Below are 23678 nucleotides of genomic sequence, written 5' to 3' on the forward strand. Positions count from 1 at the left end.
AAATGCGTCCGCAACCAACGGATGGCGTCGGACGGCAGTGGAGGCGATAGAAGAGGGTGCAGAGGAGGCAGAGGTCTGGCTGCCGGTACCAGTACCTCTAGGAGAGGGAGTGGGGGAGTGGGAATGCATCTGTTTCCACTCTCGCCAGTGGTTGACTCCAGGTGCTGGGTGAGGGCAGTGATACCCAGCTGAGCAACAGACTTCCCTCTCCTCACCCTGGTATGGCACAGCTGACAGATGGCAATTCTCAAATCGTCTGCTGCCAGGGTGAAGTAAGCCCAAACAGGTGACTTATGCACTGACCTCCTGTCAGATGGGGTGGTGCCTCGGGTGCCTACCTTCCTCATCAGTGCTGCTGTCACCTGACAAGGGAGGTGGCATCCATTCTAAGTCACCCTCCTCTTCATCCCCTGTAATGTCAGACCCAAGGTCGACCAGTGGTTGACTGAGGGGAACAGCAGACGTGGAGCCCCTGACCTGGCTCCGCTGTCCCCTCGCTGACACCTGCTGTGACTAGGTGCGGGGGTTCTGTGGCTGAAATCACCCGCACCAGTTGGAAGGGATGTCACTGGGGTACTGACGGGCGGTACCCCCTCCTCCTACATCCCTTCCAAAAGGTCCTGAGCATCCGGACCAAGCTCTAGCTCACTCTCCTGCATTACCCTCTCACTATCGCTGTCAAACAGCATCAGGGTCGATTCTTGGGGGCTGGGGGCTGGTCCTACAGGAGGCGGAGAACTGCTGCTGCTCAGAGCCAGGGCATAGAAAAAAAATCACGGATGAGGCGGACGCACCTGCCACCTGCGCCAGCCCCTCTGTGGGTAGAGGAGCGGCCCCGTGCTGGCATCGGTCCAGCACTGGAACCAACTCCCCTACCATGACCACGGCTGCCGACACGACCACGTCCACTCATTATTTCACCAAATGAGTAAATGACCAGGAACATCCTAAAACATTTAATGTGAAAATGGCTTACTGTAGCTTAATGTACCATAATGTGCATAAACCTCAATCAATTGCCTTGAAACTTTGCACAACCTAAGATCTCAGCTTCCCAAACCTATCCTGGAAGTTTCATGGATTTTGGTTACCCACAAGGCAAATGAGTGACATTAAGCTTGTTTTTTGGGGAGCTTAAAGGATAACTGTCACATTTAGACCCTAATTTCAATTTTCATAACTAATGACATGTTACTAATAACATGATATTCCAGAATCAGTTACTATTAGACTGACTTACCCCATATTTAATAAGATTCAGCCCTTAGCAACCAGTCTGCATAAAACTGCAATTTCACTATTCAGTTAAGATGGCCACCACTGCCCTTACCCTGAGGCTAATCCCGCCTGCCCTCACTAGCCAGTAACAATTGCTCCCCAAAAGTGTCAGTAACCAGAGCCCTCCCCCTAAAGGGTTAATCTCCTGCAGCACAAAGGGGTCCTCTTACCACATGTTGCTTTCATTTATACACTGAGCAGACGGCAGATCTCCCTTCCCTGTTGTGCGCTGCTTCAACTCTGCATTCTCCAGCTCTGCTAAGTGAGGGAGCATCTGCCAAGCGCAGGGACAGGGAGAAGTGCACACAGCCCAGGCACTGTTATCAGCTGCTGGGGAGGACCTGGCTTTAATAATTTACTTACAGTCCCTAGCTGTCAGTAAAAGTAGGCAGTACAGGGAACAAAAATGTGGAATTAATGGGTAATTGAATACACAGTGAAAAGTTGAAATAGGGCCACCAAGGTGATATTAATCACCACAATCCAATACTCCAAAAAAATAATAATACGACAGTTATCCTTTAATGTGGCTTAACGCAGGGGTCCCCAACCGCCGCGCCGCGGCCCAGGACCAGGCCCTGGAAGATGGTTTGCATAGCCGCGGCGATCAGGGCAGTCTTTAATGTGGTACTAATGAAGCGCTTCCATTATGGAAACGCTTCATTAGTACACAAGGACCAGGAAGCGGTGAAGGATCTGTACTCACCGCTTCCTGGTCCTCGGCTATCGGCTGTGCAGGGCTGCGCACAGCGTGAGGCCGCTCTGTGACCTCACACTGTGCGCCGCTATACACAGCTGACAGCAGAATGAAGAGGATCGCAATGGTGACCAGGAGCAGGAATGGTAAGTGTTTTTTTTATTTGATTTTACTTGCACTGGGGGCTTATGGCTGACATGGGGGGCTTATGGCTGACATGGGGGGCTTATGGCTGACATGGGGGGCTTATGGCTGACATGGGGGGCTGATGGCTGACATGGGGGGCTGATGGCTGACATAGGGGGCTGATGGCTGACATGGGGTGCTTATGGCTGACATAAGGGCTGAGGGCTGACATATGGCTGACATGAGGGGCTGATGGCTGACATGAGGGGCTTATGGCTGACATGGGGGGCTGATGACTGACATGGGGGGCTAATAGATGGCTAAAGGTTTGGGAGTTGATCTGAGCCATTGGGGGTCTGATCTGAGGTCTGATTAACATTAGGGGTCTGATTGCTGACCTGAGGTATAATGAAAAAGATTTTTTTCTTATTGTTCTCCTCTAAAACCTAGGTGCATCTTATAGGGCGAAAAATACGGTACAGTGCAGCAGAGACCAGTGCAGCAGAGACCAGTGCAGCAGAGACCAGTGCAGCAGAGACCCTAGTCAGTTTATATAGTGTTATATATTTTAATATGCACCTTGTGTTTTGTTATGCGCAGGAATCAGTCCGCTGCGCCCACCCCCTAAGCATTATTCACAAAGTTAGCGGCAGGATCAGCCATAGTATCGGCTCAGGTCTTAGTCTATCTTGGATGTGGTGATACATTGGGGATCCCAGCATGCATCTGTGGTTGCCGGGCCTCCAATGAGTCCCTGCACCTTGTGAGGAGGAGTAGGCTACCTCCAGGTACACCTGCATTTAATTTATCGACTGAATCAATATGCTCCCATTTGGAGACTCATATAAATAGAGCTAGGACCACACTTTACATAGGTGCCTTGACGGTGGCAGTGTGGCTTCTACATATTTTTGGCTTTTAGTTTTTGCAACTAAAACCTCAGCTTTTAATGTATACTGTTAGACAGGGTAATTTGTTTTGCTGCAGGCCAGCTGGCAGGTGTGCTGGGGACTTTTTGTGTTTTCTATTGTTGTAAGCCTTCCCATGTGCACCCTGCTACAAAGGCTGGTTATAAATGTATGTGGTTACCATCTTTTCCAGGTCTTAGTTCAGTCTCTATCCAGGTTTGGTCTGAGGGTGGGAAAGCTCAAGTGTAGGAAAAGTTTGACTAGGACTGAAGCCTACAGGAGGCCTCAAATGCTGATTGAGGAGGAGGATGTCTACCAAAGGTACATGGTACTGAAATGGACCTCAGAAGCAATTCTGGTGTTTATCCTACTGAAGATCTAATGCCTATATAACTATTCAGCTGTGGCTCTAATACCCAGTGTCAGCCTGTGCTCCTATACATCTGAGTTGTTTTTTGTACGTTAAGCCACATTTAGCTCCCCAAAAAACAAGCTTAATGTCACTCATTTGCCTTGTGGGTAACCAAAATCCATGAAACTTCCAGGATAGGTTTAGGAAGCTGAGATCTTAGGTTGTGCAAAGTTTCAAGGCAATTGATTGAGGTTTAGGCACATTATGGTACATTAAGCTACATTAAGCCATTTTCACATTAAATGTTTTAGTATGTCCACTACCAGGAGATCTAATACTAAGGAATTTTATCACCATATTTCCATTAGTTACCTCTCTGGGTATCTTATTATCCCCTGAAGAACCAGTGAAAGTACTGGGGAAACGCAGCATTGGGACTATTGTCGTTCATAGATATGTTCATCTTTACCTGAGTGGATGTTTTTTTAAAAATTTGGGACAATTTTTTTGTTTACATCAAAAAATCTTCTTCTGTTTTTTATCTATTTGTACTGATTTCATTCTGCTTTTAGGGTAAAGTCAGGGAGTGTTAGGGTTTAGCCATCAAGAAGTGGAGTCGCCCCTTTCGGGGCGTGTGCTCTGCCTGTAGGCAGGGAGAGAGTAAGGGGCACAATAGGGATATACATGTTATTTACAAGTATACCTGGATCTGGAGTCCAAATAGGAATTTTTGAAAGATAAAGAATTGTAAATATATAGTTATATAGTTACATAGTTAATACGATTGAAAAAAGACAAACATCCATCAAGTTCAACCAAGGGATAGGTGGGGACGCGAATCCCAGAAGGAACTGAGACTCAGATTTCTACACGTTTTCATAAGCATTTATGTTTTTTACTTTTAAGAATTCGTCTAAACCCTTTTTGAAACTGTCCACAGTTCCTGCTGTGACCACGTCTTGAGGAAGTCTATTCCACAGATTCACAGTTCTTACAGTAAAGAAGCTTTGACGCTTCTGGAGACTGAACTTTTTCTTCTTCAGTCGGAGGCGGTGCCCCCTTGTCTTTTGAGCACATTTTACATGGAACAGCTTTTCACCGTACTTTTTGTATGGCCCATTTATATACTTGTACAGGTAATCATGTCTCTCCTTAGACGTCTCTTCTCAAGACAAAATAAATTCAATTCTTTTAATCTTTCTTGATAACTAAGACCCTCCATGCCCCTTATCATTTTAGTCGCTCTCCTCTGTACTTTTTCCATCTGCAGTGCATCCTTTCTATGTACTGGTGCCCAGAACTGGACTGCGTATTCCAGATGAGGCCGCACCAGCGCTTTGTAAAGTAGTAGTATTACATCCCTGCCCCAGGAGTGCATGCCTCGTTTAATGCATGACAATATCCTGGTGGCCTTAGAAGCAGCTGATTGACATTGTATACTATAATTTAATCTACCATCCACAAGGACACCCAAATCCTTCTCTATAAGTGACTCTCCCAGTGCTACATCACCTAGGACATATGAAGCTCAGAGATTATTACTACCAAGATGCATAACTTTACATTTGTCCACATTGAACCTCATTTGCCAAGTTGATGCCCAATCACTCAGAGTGTTCAAGTCAGCTTGTGGACATCTTCCATAGACCGTACAGTTCTACACATTTTAGTGTCATCTGCAAAAATAGATATGGTGCTATTAATCCCGTCCTCAATATCATTAATAAATTAAATAATAAAGGGCCCAGCACTGAACCTTGGGGTACACCACTTATAACCTGGGACCATTCTGAATAGGAATCATTGACCACAACTCTCTGGACACGGTCCTTCAGCCAGGTTTCAATCCAATTACAAACTATACTTTCCAAGCCAATAGACCTTACTTTACTTATTAGGCCTCATGCACACGACCGTTGTGTGCACCCGTGGCCGTTGTGCCATTTTCCGTTTTTTTTCGCGGACCCATTGACTTTCAATGGGTCCGTGGAAAAATCGGAAAATGCACCGTTTTGCAGCTGCATCCGTGATCCGTGTTTCCTGGCCGTGAAAAAAATATGACCTGTCCTATTTTTTTCACGGCCAACGGTTCACGGACCCATTCAAGTCAATGGGTCCATGAAAGAACACGGATGCACACAAGATTGGCATCCGTGTCCGTGATCCGTGGCCGTAGGTTAGTTTTTATACAGACGGATCCGAAGATCCGTCTGCATAAAAGCTTTTTCATAGCTGAGTTTTCACTTCGTGAAAACTCAGAACCGACAGTATATTCTAACACAGAGGCGTTCCCATGGTGATGGGGACGCTTCAGGTTAGAATATACTAACAGAACTGTGTACATGACTGCCCCCTGCTGACTGGCAGGTGCTGCTAGGCAGCAGGGGGCAGCCCCCCCCCCTCGTAGTTAACACATTGGTGGCCAGTGTGGCCGGCCCCCCCTCCCTCCCCTGTAGTTAACTCATTGGTGGCCAGTGCGGCCGCCCCCCCTCCCCTGTAGTTAACTCATTGGTGGCCAGTGGGCCCCCCCTCCCCTGTAGTTAACTCATTGGTGGCCAGTGGGCCCCCCCCTCCCCTGTAGTTAACTCATTGGTGGCCAGTGCGGCCGGCCCCCCTCCCTCCCCTGTAGTTAACTCGTTGGTGGCCAGTGGGCCCCCCCCCTCCCTCCCCTGTAGTTAACTCGTTGGTGGCCAGTGGGCCCTCCCCCCTCCCTCCCCCTCCTAATTAAAATCTCCCCCTTATCATTGGTGGCAGCGGAGTGTACCGATCGGAGTCCCAGTTTAATCGCTGGGGCTCCGATCGGTAACCATGGCAACCAGGACGCTACTGCAGTCCCGGTTGCCATGGTTACTTAGCAATTTGTAGAACCATTATACTTACCTGCGAGCTGCGATCTCTGCGTCCGGCCGGGAGCTCCTCCTACTGGTAAGTGACAGGTCCGGCCGGGAGCTCCTCCTACTGGTAAGTGACAGGTCATGTCACTTACCAGTAGGAGGAGCTCCCGGCCGGACCTGTCACTTACCAGTAGGAGGAGCTCCCGGCCGGACGCAGAGATCGCAGCTCGCAGGTAAGTATAATGGTTCTACAAATTGCTAAGTAACCATGGCAACTGGGACTGCAGTAGCGTCCTGGTTGCCATGGTTACCGATCGGAGCCCCAGCGATTAAACTGGGACTCCGATCGGTACACTCCGCTGCCACCAATGATAGGGGGGAGATTTTAATTAGGAGGGGGAGGGAGGGGAGAAGGCCCACTGGCCACCAACGAGTTAACTACAGGGGGGGGGGGGGGCTGCCCCCTGCTGCCTGGCAGCACCTGCCAGGCAGCAGGGGGCAGTCATGTACACAGTTCTTTTAGTATATTCTAACCTGAAGCGTCCCCATCACCATGGGAACGCCTCTGTGTTAGAATATACTGTCGGATTTGAGTTTCACGATGTAACTCAAATCCGACAGTATATTCTAACATAGAGGCATTCCCATGGTGATGGGGACGCTTCAAGTTAAAATATACCATCGGATTGGAGAAAACTCCGATCCGATGGTATATTAACTCCTGACTTTACATTGAAAGTCACAGGGGGACGGATCCGTTTGAAATTGCACCATATTGTGTCAACGTCAAACGGATCCGTCCCCATTGACTTGCATTGTAATTCAGGACGGATCCGTTTGGCTCCGCACGGCCAGGCGGACACCAAAACGACTTTATTTTCATGTCCGTGGATCCTCCAAAAATCAAGGAAGACCCACGGACGAAAAAACGGTAACGGATCACGGGAAAACGGAACCCTGTTTTGCGGACCGCAAAAAAATACGGTCGTGTGCATGAGGCCTTAAGCGTCTATGAGGGACAGTATCAAAAGACTTTGCAAAATCCAGAAACACTACATCCACAGCCGCCCCTCTGTCCAGGCTACTACTCACCTCCTCATAAAAACAAATCAGGTTAGTCTGACAACTTCTGTCCTTGGTAAACCCATGCTGGTTATCACTTATAATATTATTAATAGTCACATACTCCTGTATATAGTCCCTTAAGATTCCTTCAAACATTTTTCCCACACCAGAAGTTAAACTAACTGGTCTATAATTACCTGTGGAGGACCTTGATCCTTTTTTGAATATGGGCACCACGTTTGCCTTGTGCCAATCACTTGGCACTGTACCAGTCCCTAGAAAATCCTTAAAAATTATAAACAGGGGCACAGCAATGACTGAACAGAGCTCTTTAAGCACTCTTGGGTGTAATCCATCTGGACCCGGAGTTTTGTTAACATTTACCCTATTTAACTTCTCTTGGACCATATCTACAGTTAGCCAATTGAGTATATCACTGGATGTACTAACAACCCCGGCACCACAGATATCAGCTCCTTTCTCTTTTTTTGTATATACAGAGTTAAAAAACCTATTTAGGAACTCTGCCTTTTCCTTATCTTCAGTGACTACCCCGCCCCCCTTTACCATTATTTAGGGGACCTACCTGCTCAGACCTAGGTTTTTTAGGATTTATATATTTAAAAAACTTTTTGAGATTTGTTATGCTTTCTTTTGTTACCTGCTGTTCGTTTTGTATCTTTGCTAATTTTATCTCATTTTTGCAGATTTTATTAAGCCCTTTGTAATCTTCAAACGCTACAGCTGACCCATCAGATTTGTATTTGTTTAAATGCCCTCTTTTTGTCTTTTATTGCTCTTTTTACAGTAGCTGTAAGCCATGGGGGGTTTAATTTTAGCTGTTTATACTTGTTACCTAAAGGGATACATTTTTTAGTGCAATCACTCAATGTGGATTTGACGCTCTCCCATTTATCCTCTGTATTATTATGTGACAGTAGGTGCTTTCAGTTTATGCCCTGAAATTCTGCCCTCAACCCAGGGAAATTAGCTTTTTTGAAATTCAGTGTCTTTGCTCTGCCTGACAGAGTATGCTTCACATAATTTAGGGGGAATATAATTATATTGTGGTCACTATTACCTAGTGTTTCTTGAACAGTAACATTACCAACAAGCTCAGCATCATTAAAAAATTACCAGATCCGACAGAGCATCGCCCCTAGTGGGTGCTTCTACAAACTGGCCCATAAAGTGGTCCTGCAGCAAGTTGAGGAATGTTCTCCCCTTTGCAGTTGAGGCAGAACCATGACCCCAGTCAATATCTGGGAAGTTAAAATCTCCCATTATGACTACTGTACCAGCCTGTGCCGCCCGCTCTATTTGGTTATACAGTTGCGTTTCTATCTCTTCTGTGATGTTAAGGGGTCTATAGATTACACCAAGTATTATTTTTTTCAGTGTTTATATCCCTTTGAACTTCCACCCATAAGGTTTCCACATCCTCACCATCCTCATGCATAATTGCCTCTTTAACACTTGTCTTCAAATCACTCCTCACATAAAGGCACACGTCACCACCTTTTCTATTGACCCGGTCTATCCTAAATAGTGTAAAAACCTTAACATTAACAACCCAGTCATGCGAAGAGTCCAATCATGTCTCAGCCACACCAACTACATCTATGTGTTCTTCTAGTACCATAGCCTCCAGCTCCCCCATTTTTCTACCTAGACTTCTGGCATTTGTAAAAATACATTTTAAATTACTATTATCTGTAAAGTGATTATCCGGGATATTTTGGTTACCTTGGTTAATTTTTGTATGTAACAGGTTCTTGTTACCAGCAGTTCTATTTTTTATAAATGTATAGTTATTCCCAGTCTTCTCCCTATTTTCCTTGCTAACCCCAACCCCCACTAGATCCCCACTGTCCCCTTCTATAACCCACTCTCTATCTACACTATCTACCCCCTTATTAGAATGACACCTCCCCCCAGATCCTTGTTTAAAAGCTCCTCCAGCCATCTAACCATTTTTTCCCCCAGGGCAGTTGGTGCAGCCCGTCCCTACTGTAAAGCCTGTAACCAACCGCGAAGTTGGCCCAGTTTTCCATAAACCCAAACCTTTCCTTCCTGCACCAGCTTCTGAGCCACCTATTTAACTCCCTAAGCTCTCATTGCCTCTCTGGTGACGCTCGTGGCACTGGTAGTATTTCTGAAAACCTTTCACTACCTTGGAGGTCCTGGACTTGAGCTTCTTACCTAGCTCCCTAAAATCATTTTTAAGGACCTTCCATCGCCCACTGACTTTGTAATTGGTGCCAATGTGTACCATGACTGCCGGGTCTTCCCCAGCCCCACCCAGCAATCTGTCAATCTGATCCACAATATGCCGAACCCGAGCACCTGGCAGACAGCACACTGTTCGGTATTCACAGTCTTGGTGACAGATGACCCTGTCTGTCCGCCTAATAATAGAGTCCCCTACCACCAGCATCTGTCTGACCTTTGCTGCACTCCTTTTCCCATCCTTCCTGCAGCGTTCATCCTCCTGGTTGCTAGGAGAAACGACCTGCTGCAGTGTTGCAGGCCCTGGGCTTTCATCCCTAATATCAGCCAAACAGGCATATTTACTAGGGCGTGCCAGCTCAGAACTAGCCTCCCTGGCACTTTTCCCTCTACCCCTTCTTTCTACAGTCGTGGCGAAAAGTTTTGAGAATGACACAAATATTAGTTTTCACAAAGTTTGCTGCTAAACTGCTTTTAGATCTTTGTTTCAGTTGTTTCTGTGATGTAGTGAAATATAATTACACGCACTTCATACGTTTCAAAGGCTTTTATCAACAATTACATTACATTTATGCAAAGAGTCAGTATTTGCAGTGTTGGCCCTTCTTTTTCAGGACCTCTGCAATTCGACTGGGCATGCTCTCAATCAACTTCTGGGCCAATTCCTGACTGATAGCAACCCATTCTTTCATAATCACTTCTTGGAGTTTGTCAGAATTAGTGGGTTTTTGTTTGTCCACCTGCCTCTTGAGCATTGAACACAAGTTCTCAATGGGATTAAGATCTGGGGAGTTTCCAGGCCATGGACCTAAAATGTCAACGTTTTGGTCCCCGAGCCACTTAGTTATCACTTTTGCCTTATGGCACGGTGCTCCATCGTGAAGGGAAATGCATTGTTCTTCACAAAACTGTTGCTGGATTGTTGGAAGAAGTTGCTGTTGGAGGGTGTTTTGCTACCATTCTTTATTCATGGCTGTGTTTTTGGGCAAAATTGTGAGTGAGCCCACTCCCTTGGATGAGAAGCAACCCCACACATGAATGGTCTCAGGATGCTTTACTGTTGGCATGACACAGGACTGATGGTAGCGCTCACCTTTTCTTCTCCGGACAAGCCTTTTTCCAGATGCCCCAAACAATCGGAAAGAGGCTTCATCGGAGAATATGACTTTGCCCCAGTCCTCAGCAGTCCATTCACCATATTTTCTGCAAAAGATCAATCTGTCCCTGATGTTTCTTTTGGAGAGAAGTGACTTCTTTGCTGCCCTTCTTGACACCAGGGCATCTTCCAAAAGTCTTCGCCTCACTGTGCGTGCAGATGCGCTCACACCTGCCTGCTGCCATTCCTGAGCAAGCTCTGCACTGGTGGCACTCCCAATCCCGCAGCTGAATCCTCTTTAGGAGATGATCCTGGCGCTTGCTGGACTTTCTTGGACACCCTGAAGCCTTCTTAACAAGAATTGAACCTCTTTCCTTGAAGTTCTTGATGATACTATAAATTGTTGATTGAGGTGCAATCTTAGTAGCCACAATATCCTTGCCTGTGAAGCCATTTTTATGCCACGCAATGATGGCTGCACGCGTTTCTTTGCAGGTCACCTCGGTTAACAATGGAAGAACAATGATTTCAAGCATCACCCTCCTTTTAACATGTCAAGTCTGCCATTTTAACCCAATCAGCCTGACATAATGATCTCCAGCTTTGTGCTCGTCAACATTCTCACCTGAGTTAACAAGACGATTACTGAAATGATCTCAGCAGGTCCTTTAATGACAGCAATCAAATGCAGTGGAAAGGTTTTTTTGGGATTAAGTTAATTTTCATGGCAAAGAAGGACTATGCAATTCATCTGATCACTCTTCATAACATTCTGGAGTATATGCAAATTGCTATTATAAAAACATAAGCAGCAACTTTTCCAATTTCCAATATTTATGTAATTCTCAAAACTTTTGGCCACGACTGTACATTAACCCAACTGCTGATCTGATAGTCCTGATCTTGCCCTCCTCCAACCCCCACCATTTCACTGACCCCAGCCAGTGCCTGCACAGTGAGGTCTAAGCCTTTCTCCAGTTTTGCAATGCCCCTAAGTATTTCAAGCTGCTTATTTAGATCCAAGATCTGGGCTTCCAAATATGCAACATGATTGCATCTAGTGCAAATGTGTTCACCCTCGAATGGCTCTTCAAGGCATGCATACATTGCACAGGACACACACTTAGTGGCATTGTCCATGGAGCACATGTTTAATGGGGATGAACAGTAAAAAGGTAAAACAGTAAATATGAGTTAGAATTAGACCCTGTCTGCTGTAGTGGAAGGAATAGCTAGAATCAAGCCACCAACACACAAGTGAATTCTATACAACCTTAGTTTCCTGCTCCTTTTCTTTAACTCCACTTAATCAGAAGCCCACTTAGTACAGCAAGCCTCAGGAAGAGCAAGCTCTAGGAGAGTTCAGTGGTTCAATTTATAGCACCTGGCTGCCCAGGCCACTCCCCTTAATGAAGCAGGAAAAAAAAGGGTTTAAATGGCAATACACAGCAGAGAAAAAAAAAGTTTTAAATGGCATCCAGTTTATAGGACATCCAGTATTCAATTCACTCACCATGCCGTGTGTCAACAAACCATGAGTAAAGAAAGACATATTTTGTCCCACCTCTCGATATATATATCTACAACCCTAACCTCAGCACAAGGTACGAACAAGTCCTGTGAGATCTATGCCTGGTTCATTTTAATGATTGTGGGCTTGTCCACGTTGGCTGGAGACCCAGAAGTTGAATGGGGCAGACCCATCAGTCAGTACGTGTAGGCATGTGCACACGTACTGTTCCACCATGTTGCTGAAATTCTGCTTCCTGCTAAGATGTTCCATTCCAGCTGGTGGTGCTGGTTGTTGTGGCATGCTGACAAAGCTTTTCCACATTTTGGCCATGCTAACCCTCCCTTCTGAAGTGCTGGTGGTGCCCCAGCTGCGTTGGCAACTTCTTTCTTCTCCTCCTCTGCCTTGTGCTTCCACCGAGCCCCCGCTGTCAGGTGTGAATGCCATCAGCAGAGAGTCTACCAGTGTGCGCTTGTACTCGCGCATCTTCCGATCACACTTCAGTGATGGAATTAAGCACCGCACGTTTTCCTTGTAGCAGGGATTCAGCAGGGTGGCCAACCAGTAATCAGCACTGGTTAGAATGTGGGCAACTCGGCGGTCGTTGCGCAGGCACTGCAACATGTAGTCGCTCATGTGTGCCAGGCTGCCCAGAGGCAACGACAAGCTGTCCTCTGTGGGAGGTGTATCATCTGTGTCCTCTGTATCCCCCCAGCCACGCTCCATTGATGCTTATAAGCTGCTTTGGGTGCCACCCTGCTGTGAACACGGTTCCTCCTCCTCATCATCCTCTTCCTTCTCATCCTGCAGAACTGTGCCCTGGCTGGACAGTTGTGTACCTGGCCTCTGTTGGTGTAGGAACCCACCCTCCAAGCCACTTGTGAATGACTGGCCTGATAACTGTGGAAATGATTCTTCTTTCTCCTCCTCTTCCTTCTGTGCCACATCCTCTTCCATCATCGCCCGAAGTGTTTTTTCAAGGAGACATAGAAGTGGGATAGTAACGCTGAGGACTGCATCATCGGCACTGGTCATTTTGGTGGAGTACTCAAAACAGCGCAACATGGCACACAAGTCCCGCATGGAGGCCCACTCGGTGGTGATTAAGTGGTGCTGTTCTGCAGAGCGACTCACCCATGTGTGCTGCAGCTGAAACATCACTATCGCCTACTGCTGCTCGCACATTCTCCCCAGCATGTGCAAAGTGGAGTTTCACCTTGTGGGTACGTCGCATATGAGGCAATGAGCATGAAGGCCGAAGTTACGCTGCAGCGCAGACAGGCAAGCAACAGCAGTGTGAGAACGCCGATAGTGCACACAGACGGCCCTCACTTTCTCCAGCAGCTCTAAAATATCCAGGTAATTTTTCAGGAAACCTCTGCACCACCAAATTCAACACATGCACCAGGCAAGGGATGTGCGTAAAACCGGCTAGCTGGAGAGCTGCTACGAGATTTTGCCCGTTATCGCACACCACCAGGGCAGGCTTGAGGCTCAGCGGCACCAACCACTCATCGGTCTGTTGTTCCATGCCCGTCCACAGCTCTTGCGCGGTGTGGGTTTTTCCCCCCAAACAGATGAGTTTCAAAACAGCCTGCAGTCGTTTCCACCTGGCTGTGCTGAACTTGGTGGTGAATGTGTTACACTGACCGGATGAGGAGGCGATAGAGGAGGAAGCAGAGTAGAAGGAGGAGGCAACAGGAGGCAATGAGAAATGTCCTGAAATCCTCGGTGGTAGTAGGACATGCGCCAAACTGCTATCCGCCTCAGGCCCAGCCTCCACTGCATTTACCCAGTGTGCAGTTAAGGAGATATACCGTCCCTGCCCGTGCTTACTGGTCCATGTTTCGGCAGTTATGTGGACCTTGCCACAGATGCCGTTGCGCAGTGCACACCTGATTTCGTCCACCACTTGGTTGTGCAGGGCAGGGATGGCTCGCCTGGAAAATTTGTGGTGGTTGGGAACCACGTACTGTGGGACAGCCACCGCCGTACGGTTTTTAAAAGTCTCTGTCTCCACCAGACGGAATGACAGCATTTCAAAGGCCATGAATTTTGAAATGCTGGCATTCAGGGCCAAGGATTGTGGGTGGGTAGGGGGGTACTTCCTCTTTCTCTCCAGTGTTTGGGGGATGGACAGCTGAACGCTTCCATGGGACAGTGTGGACATGCTGGGTGACGGTGGTGGAGGTGTTGCTGCCACATCCTCTGTTTGCGGGATGGCAGGTGCCACTGTCACTCCAGAGGGGGAGGAAGAGGCTGAGACTACAGCAGAAGAGGGAGCAACAAGAGCCTGAGATCTTTTGTGGTTTTTCAGATGTGTACTCCACTGCACCTCGTGCTTAGCATTTAGATGCCTGGTCATGCAGGTGGTGCTCAGGTTTAGAACATTTATGCCTCGCTTCAGGCTCTGATTGTACAGTCTGCAAACCACTCGTGTCTTGTCCTCAGCACATTGTCTGAAGAACTGCCACGCCAGGGAAATCCTTGGAGCTGGCTTTGGTGTGCTCAGTCCCTGGGTGCAGTCGGCAGTAGCAGGCATACTGGCTAGGGGACAGCCACTCTGCTTTTGCACCCGGCTCCATCTTTTGCTGTGCGGCTGGCACTGTGTGACCACCATCTCTTCCTCCGAACAGCACAATTCACTCGCATGACCTTGATTCCATGTGGGGTCTAGGACCTCATCATCCTCCACATCATCCTTCACCCACTCTTCACCCCTGCCCCCCTTGCCTGTCTGCACACGTCAGAAAGCCGCAGCAGTTGTGTTTCGTCATCATCAGAGAAGTGCTGCGGTGGTGCTCCCATGTCCACATCCTGAAGCATAAGTGGTTGGGCATCAGTGCACTCAATCTCTTCCACTTCTGGAGCAGGGCTAGGTGGATGGCCCACAGAAACCCTGACAGCAAAGTCATCAAAAAGCATAAGAGACTGCTGCATAACTTGGGGCTCAGACTGCTTGGCTGATTTGCAAGGAAGTGAGGTGAAAGACAGATGCCCATGGGCTGCAGATGCCAACTCTGCTGTTTTAGCAGGGGACCGAGTGGGAGACAATGTGAAGGAACTGGAGGCACTGTCAGCCATCCAATCTACTACCGTCTCTATGTGTTCTGGCCTCACCATTCGTACACCAGGTATTCGGGCCTACAAAATTACGCTGAACATCCTGTCGCCTACGTGCACCTGAGGATGGTGTTTCATTTGGGTGTGTAGCTGGCACAGATCGACCACGTCCTCTCCCTGCAACAGGAGCTCCACTAGCACCACGACCAGGGCCATGTCCCATATTTGATGCTCTCGTATGCAGTGCAGGTGTACCTCACACCAAAAATGGGTATATGTCACCCACCGAACCAACAGACTGATTAACTATATTAATTTCCCTGTCACATATGCAGTGTAGGTGTACCTCACATCAAAAATGGGTATATGTAACTGGTCGAACTAACAGATTAACAATATTAATCTCCCTGTCACGTATAAAGTGCATGTGTATCTTACAACAAAAATGGGTATATGTCAGTGATGTCACCCACTGAACTAACAGACGGATTAACTATATTACTTTCCCTGTCATGTAGTTTTATGCCACTTTTTGGCATATTTAAGTTGCAGATTTTGTCTCAATTGTGTTTTTTGACAAAATCTCTTTACCCCACTCATGTCACTGTGGTGTGGAAGAGGGCGGGATGGCCGGCCTGTCTCATTTATTATTTTCCACACCAATTTTTGGCATGGAAAATGGTCTTAAACTACATTAGCAAGGAAGCCAAAGTTATGTAGAGGCGTATAAGTCGCCGGTCTTAATAAATGTCCCCCATAGTTTATATCAAATAAACATCTCAATAGTTTTAGTAACAGTTCAGAAGATGCATGTACTAAAAACATAGTCGATTGACAACATCCATTTAATGTAAGACCTTGAGAGTCTTGTTTTATGCATATTGACAAGTCCTCTGTCTCCATTCAGGACACTCTCTCAATACTTGCTATAACTGGACAGATGGGGACTGTGATAGATTGTGGGAACACTTACTAAACAATAGAGGCCTTTATTCTGCAAACCTTAATCTATCTCCTATTGAGGAGTCTGACAGTACAGCCCTATAAGCCAATTAAAACCAACACAAGAGTGCATCTCTATGATGTACCTACCTCAATTTGTTACTGAATAGATGAAGATGGAACTGTTCAGAAGCTCATGCAGAAGCTGACTTTAGCACTTGTGTAAACGTTGAGATGTAAATTTGCTGAGAGAAGGAAATCTAGATATATTTTTAGATCCCTTGTTAAATTAATTATCCAGTAATCTGTTTACACAAAAAGTATACTAATACTGCTAGAAATAAGATTCACAAAACATACACAATATGCAGTTTTCAGAAAGTATTAATAATACTGCCATATAAAACTAATGAGAAAGTGGTGTATTATAAAAATTTGAGCTAAAAGAAAAAATGCACAGTTACGTAAGTATTCTAGTAAATTAGTATCACACACATAAATTACAGTGCTTTGTGTTAACTGACGTTGTCTCTTATGAAACCCAAGTATGCAATATGACTGATCATTAAATAAGGAATCGACAATTTAACATAATTATTATGCAAATTCCAAATACAGTATAATAGCAGTATGGTTTAAGCATGCTATCATGATTTCTGATTATACTACTTTGAAGTCAGAATTAAATGTGTGGGTTCGTTTCAAGTATCTGTACAAAAGTATAGGGATTTGTTTTTACAGTGAAGAAAAGTAAAAAAAGTAAAAAATAAAAAAAATAAAAAGTAAAAAATTAAGCAATTTGTCTTACGTCAAAATTAGATAATTTTTTTTTTTTTACCAAAAATCTTCTGAAATTGTGAATCATATTCAGTACATTATGGACAAGGATATCTTTTTTTAAAAGTTATTTTACTCCTTAGAGTGGATCTGTACAGCCTCCATACACTACTGCACAGACTGCACCAATGCCATGTTTGCCCCGGATGGTTGACACTGTGAGAAATAGAGAGAGAGTGAGGTCAGTTGGTCAGAAAGATGTGGTCTGTCTCATTAATTTTTTATATGGTCTCTCTTGAGTTAACACTGCTACACTGCTTTGTATGGCTCAAAAATTAATTGCCCAGCCATGGTTAGATGAGAAACATCTATACAGGACTTATGGAGAAAAGGTTATGTTTGAAAATAAATGCTACCAGCAAACTTGAGACATTTTGGTCCAAATAGCATTTTCTTACATGGTATGTGCCTGGTTTTCTAGCAGGTGGTATATGTTCTAGCAGATTCCTTTAAAAAGCATCTAACTAACTATTTCATTCTGCCCCCTTTGGGCAGAAGTGGGTTTTCCATTTCCCACCAAAGGCGTTTTTTTAGGAAGTTATTAGAGTTGAAGAGTGAGAGTCCAAAGAGACCAGACAAGGAGCAGTGAAGGAAGCTTTTGCCCCTTCTGCTGCAGGAGCTTGCAGCTCATAGAGTAGCCCACTTCTGATATTAATATGACTTTGTGTATTAGAGGGGGACAACGGGTCCAAGACACCCCACTCTGAGACAGTAACCAAAACTTGAAGCTAAAGGTAGGCTTACGGAATAAACAGTCAAGGCCAACTGCCAGAACCGTGCATACTGTTGGAACCAAGACCAAGAAATAGCAAGTACCGTTCTGTTACTGAAAGTCTATTTCAAGTAAAGAAAAGCTGAACTTCACAAAATCTGGACTTCCTCGATCCATATCTGCAATGGAGACTGACCCTCAGGAAGCAACAGCCTGAACTGAAGGTAGGGGCACCTTGACACAAACATTAGGCTACAGTATACCACTCGCATTCTACACACTGGGACTACCCCCTGGGGGAAGCACACTGCCCCTGCAACACCTTTAGCATAAGAGCTGGAGACAAAAAAATGGTAGGATACATTTTTGCAAACAGTTTTTTAAGTAAGAGTATAATGTAAGTTGCTTATTTTTTTATTTTGGATGTATTGGTGCCAACTAGTTGCAAAGCTGTTTGTAACCTTTAAAGTCATAGCATCTCTTTAATCAAGGCTGGATGGGGCAAGCAATTTCATAAAAATTCAAATGATTCACATTTCAATCACTACGTGGCTTACACTTGTAGCTATCTATTTCCATTACACAGCCAAGGCAGTAATGAGGTTTCAGCACTTGTCAAACCATGAGACTCTAGAAACAGGGCATTTTTGACGCTCAGGCTATCTGAAATAGCCTCCAGTACCACATGCCTACTGACAAATATCAGAGTTTGCATCGTAGGCCTGATTACTAATATAGCAAGCGTTATATTAGGATGTTGAACACTGTATACTTATATGTATACAATGTTCAACATCCTAATGGTTATTTCCATGGTCACAGACTATTTCACAAAGGGAATATATTCTAGTGCAGAGACCAACATCTAATATAATACCGTGATTATGAAATTATTTGGTATTAGAGATAGTAAGTAATCCTCTTTTTATTATATTTGTTATTAAGAGTCAATTAAAGTTATTAGAGTTGCTGCATGCATTCATTTCCTTCCTTACAATACAAATTAAGGCAAAGTTTGTGGTCACATATAAATTAAATAGTTATTTTACTGCACTAGATGTACCTTGCTTTGTCATCAGAAAATATAGTTTATAAATTGAGTAACAAATTTAACCGTATACTTTGTGTATCAATTCCACATGCTTTTTGAGATCTCTGCTTTTATCTTCGATTAGGGATTGTTTAATTTCTATGGCCTCATCAAACATTTCTAAAGCCCTAAGGTCCTGGTCGTATTTGACTTCTGCGTGACATCGAAGTTAGGCTACATTCACATCATCGTTTCATTTTCCTTTCTTCTGATCTGTCAGAAATTAAAGGATCCAGTAAAAAAATCCTGTGTATCCAATTTAGCCAGTTAGCTCCAGTTTGCACTAAAAATAACTGATCCGGGCTTTTTATCACCATTAGGGCTCATGCACATGGCCGTTGCAATACACGGGCACCGGCCATGTGCACCCCACATCACAGGACCCATTCACTTGAATGGGTCCGCAATCCATGAGATGCGGTGTGGTGCAGAATGGAAGCATGGATCGGAAGCCAACGAAAGCACTACGGAGTGTGGACAGATCACGGACCCATTTAAGTTGAATGGGTTTCGATCCATCCCAGCCGCCGCACGGATGTTGCCCGTGCATTAGGGACCACAAACTGCGGTCCCCAATGCACGGAACGACCGTGTGCATGACCCCTTAGTTATGATCATTTTGCATCAGTTTGTGTCAGTTCCGTCAGAGAGCAATTATTTTTGATGGGAGAAAAAAGTACTGCATGTAGAAATTTTTCTCCCTTCAAAAAAAACCTCATCTCTGATGGAAGCGATACAAATTGATGCAAACTGATTATAACTGATGCTCATTTGTTTCTGTATTTTTCTGTTCTTCTGGCGAATCAGAAGAACGGAAAGCTAAATTGTGATGTGAACTCAGTGTTAGCATTGTAACAAGGTACAAGGAATCATCGTGGATGATAGGTATGTGTCACCGAGGTTCCTGGCCTCGGTGGAGTAAGAGCCAATTTTCATGTGTGACTAGGGTTGAACGAACCCGAACTGTAAAGTTCGGTTTCGTACCGAACTTTAGGATTTTTGGACCCCGGACTCGAACATTTCAGTAAAAGTTCGGGTTCGGGTTCAGTGTTTAAAATCCCAATTTTTTTGGCAATATACAACATCTGGATTAGTCAGTGTGCAAATTAAGCTAGAAATACACCCATCATTTTCTGGGGTTTTAAAAACACACTTTTTTTTGCCAAAAACCACTATTTTCCTGATCTGCAAGTGTTAAATTCAAGTTTAAAGAGGACCTTTCACCGATCTTGACATTGTGAACTAAGTATACAGACATGGAGAGCGGCGCCAGGGGATCTCACTGCACTTACTATTATCCCTGGGCACCGCTCCGTTCTCCCGCTATGCCCTCCGGTATCTTCGGTCACTAAGTTATGGTAGGCAGAGATTTCGGTCACTAAGTTATGGTAGGCGGAGTCTGCCCTTGTTCTGCTGTAGCGCTGGCCAATCGCAGCGCAGAGCTCACAGCCTGGGAGAAAAGAACCTCCTAGGCTGTGAGCTCTGCGCTGTCATTGGCCAGCACTACTGCAGAACAAGGGCAGACTCCGCCTACCATAACTTAGTGACCGAAATCTCCGCCTACCATAACTTAGTGACCGAAGATACCGGAGGGCATAGCGGGAGAATGGAGCGGCGCCCAGGGATAATAGTAAGTGCAGTGAGATCCCCGGGCGCCGCTCTCCATGTCTGTATACTTAGTTCACAATGTCAGGATCGGAGAAAGGTCCTCTTTAATATATACAGCTTTCATATTCTGTTACCAAAAAAATACTTTTTTGGCAATATACAACATCTGGATTAGTCAGTGTGCTATTTAAGCTAGAAATACACCCATCATTTTCTGGGGTTTTAAAAACACTTTTTTTGCCGAAAGCCACTATTTTCCTGATCTGCAAGTGTTAAATTCAAATTTAATATATACAGCTCTCATATTCTGTTACCAAAAAAACACTCTTTTGGCAATATACAACATCTGGATTAGTCAGTGTGCAATTTAAGCTAGAAATACACCCATCATGTTCTGTGGTTTTAAAAACACACTTTTTTTTGCCAAAAACCTCTATTTTCAGGCCTTGCACCATCAGCACGTGTGAAATTACAGGCTTATATACTGCTGTTAAATTCAATTGTTAAACAAACACTCGTTTGGGGAAAAAAAAAAATTGTTGGCAGCCTTTGATGCAGATGTCATTGTGAGTTACACCCTTAATACATTTGGGTAAGATTCAGATATTTGAAATACCGCCACTTGGTGCACCAATCTTTAATTCCGGCCTACTGTGAGTTAGGCCGTGTGAGATACACCCTGTATGTACAGGGCTTATATTCTTTCATTAATAAAACACCCTTTTTGGGTCAAAATACACAATATTTCAGGCCTTGCAGCATAAGCACATTTGAAATTCCATATTGCCATATTGAGTTATTAAACAAACACCCGTTTGGGCAAAAAAAAGTTTATTTGGCAGCCTTTGCTGCATATGTCATTGTGAGATACACCCTTAAAACATTTGGGTTAGATTCAGAGATTTGAAATACCACCAGTGGCGTACACACAATCCGTGGGGCCCCGGTGCGAAACTGATCCATGGGCCCCCCCCCCCCCCCCCGATCTCGGGAGGGGCATTTCCCCGGGCAATAGAAGATTATGGGGCCCCTGTGTCCCCGCCCGCCCTCAAACTACACCCACACACAGCCCCACCCATAAATCACGCCCGTACCTCTTACATCCAGTGACGTCTCCTTCGATGTAGATGTTCTCTGTCCTCGTCTTCTCCTTTCAGACCAGACCACCATTTTTACTCCGTTTTTAATCTCTGCAGTTTACTACTTTTCCATCATCCTACCATCTTCTGGACAAAACATCCTACTACCCCAATACTGTTCCCTGTGGTCCCCAATAGTGCCCCCAATATTGTGCCAGTATCAAGTGCCAACCGCCCCGTGTGCAGTATCAAGTGCCAACTGCCCCGTGGGCCAGTATCAAGTGCCAACCGCCCCGTGTGCCAGTATCAAGCGCCAACCGCCCCCCCCCCCTATTTTCCAGTATCAAGTGCCAACCTTCCCCCCTATTTTCCAGTATCAAGTGCCAACCTTCCCTCCCCTCATTTTCCAGTATCAAGTGCCAACCTTCCCCTCCTCATTTTCCAGTATCAAGTGCCAACCTTCCCCCTCTCATTTTCCAGTATCAAGTGCCAACTCCCCCACCCTCATTTTCCAGTATCAAGTGCCAACCTTCCCCCCCCTTTTTCTACTATCAAGTGCCAACCTTCCCCCCCCCCATTTTCCAGTATCAAGTGCCAACTTACCCCCCCCCCCCCTCATTTTCCAATATCAAGTGCCTCCTCATGTCCCAGTAAAGTCCGGTATTAAAAAAAAATAATAAGCCTTATACTTACCTCCTTAGCATCGATGCGATGAAGTCATCGCGCCGCCTGCACCGCTCTGATAGGCTGCGAGTAGGCGACAGAACCTGCAGCGGTATTTAGTTGGGCCTAATGCGGCTCTACGAATGGTGAGGCCTGAACAAGTACAGGCGATAGTAGATGGGTTGCTGACAGTGGATCCAGTTCCTTCACATTGTCTCCCACCAAGTCTCCTGCTGAAAGACCACAGTTGGCACCTGCAACCGATGTCCATCAGTCTTTCACCTCACCCCCTTGCAAATAAGCCAAGCAGTCTGAGCCCCAAGTTATGCAGCAGTCTCTTCTGCTTTTTGATGACTCTGTTAGTAGGGTTTCCCAGGGCCATCCACCTAGCCCTGCCCCAGAAGTGGAAGAGATTGAGTGCACCGATGCCCAGCCACTTATCTGTCAATATGAGTACAACGGAGGACCACCGCAGCACGTCTCGGATGATGACGAAACACAGGTGACAACTGCTGGGGCTTTCGAAAGTATGGATAACGACAAGGAAGGCAGGGGTGAAGACTGAGTGGAAGATGATGTGGAGGAGAATGAGGTCCTCGACCCCACATGGAATCAAGGTCATGCGAGTGACCTATGTAGTTCGGAGGAATAGGCGGTGGTCGCACAGAGCCACCAGCACAGCAGAAAAGGGAGCAGGGTGCAAAAGCGGAGCAGCCGTCCTCTAGACAGTACGCCTGCTACTGCCCACTGCAACAAGGGACCGAGCACACAAAAGCCAGCTCCAAGGAGTTCCCTGGCGTGGCAGTTCTTCAGACAATGTGCTGACGACAAGACACGAGTGGTTTGCACACTGTGCAATCAGAGCCTGAAGCGAGGCATAAACGTTCTGAACCTGAGCACAACCTGCATGACCAGGCATTTAAGTGCAAAGCACGAGCTGCAGTGGAGTAGACACCTCAAAAACCAAGAAAGGTCTCTAGCTCCTCCTGCTTCCTCTTCTGCTGCAGTCTCGGCCTCCTCATCCCCCACTGGAGTGACAGTGCCACCTGCCACCCCGCAAACAGAGGATCTGCGAGCAACACCAATTCCTGGGTCACCTAGCATCTTCACAATGTCCCAAGGAAGCGTTCAGCTCTCCATCTCCCAAACGCTGGAGCGGAAGAGGAAGTACCCCCTACCCACCCGTGATCCCTAGCCCTGAAAGCCAGCATTTCAAAGTTACTGGCCTATGAAATGCTATCATTCCGTCTGGTGAAGACGGATAGTTTTAAAGGCCTTATGGCGGTGGCTGTCCCACAGTACGTTGTGCCCAGCCGCCACTACTTTTCAAGGCGAGCCATCCCTCCCCTGCACAACCAAGTAGTGGACAAAATCAGGTGTGCACTGCGCAACGCCATCTGTGGCAAGGTGCACTTGACTACGGATAGGTGGACCAGTAAGCACGGTCAGGGCCGTTATATCTCCATAACAGCACACTGGGTAAATGCAGTGGCGGCTGGGCCTGAGGCGGATAGCAGTTTGGCGCATGTCCTTCCACCACCGAGGATTGCAGGGCGCTTCAGTTTGCCTCCTGTTGCTTCCTCCTCCTA

This window comes from Bufo bufo, chromosome 1 (genome assembly GCF_905171765.1).
Source record: "Bufo bufo chromosome 1, aBufBuf1.1, whole genome shotgun sequence".
Classification (NCBI taxonomy): Eukaryota; Metazoa; Chordata; class Amphibia; order Anura; family Bufonidae; genus Bufo; species Bufo bufo.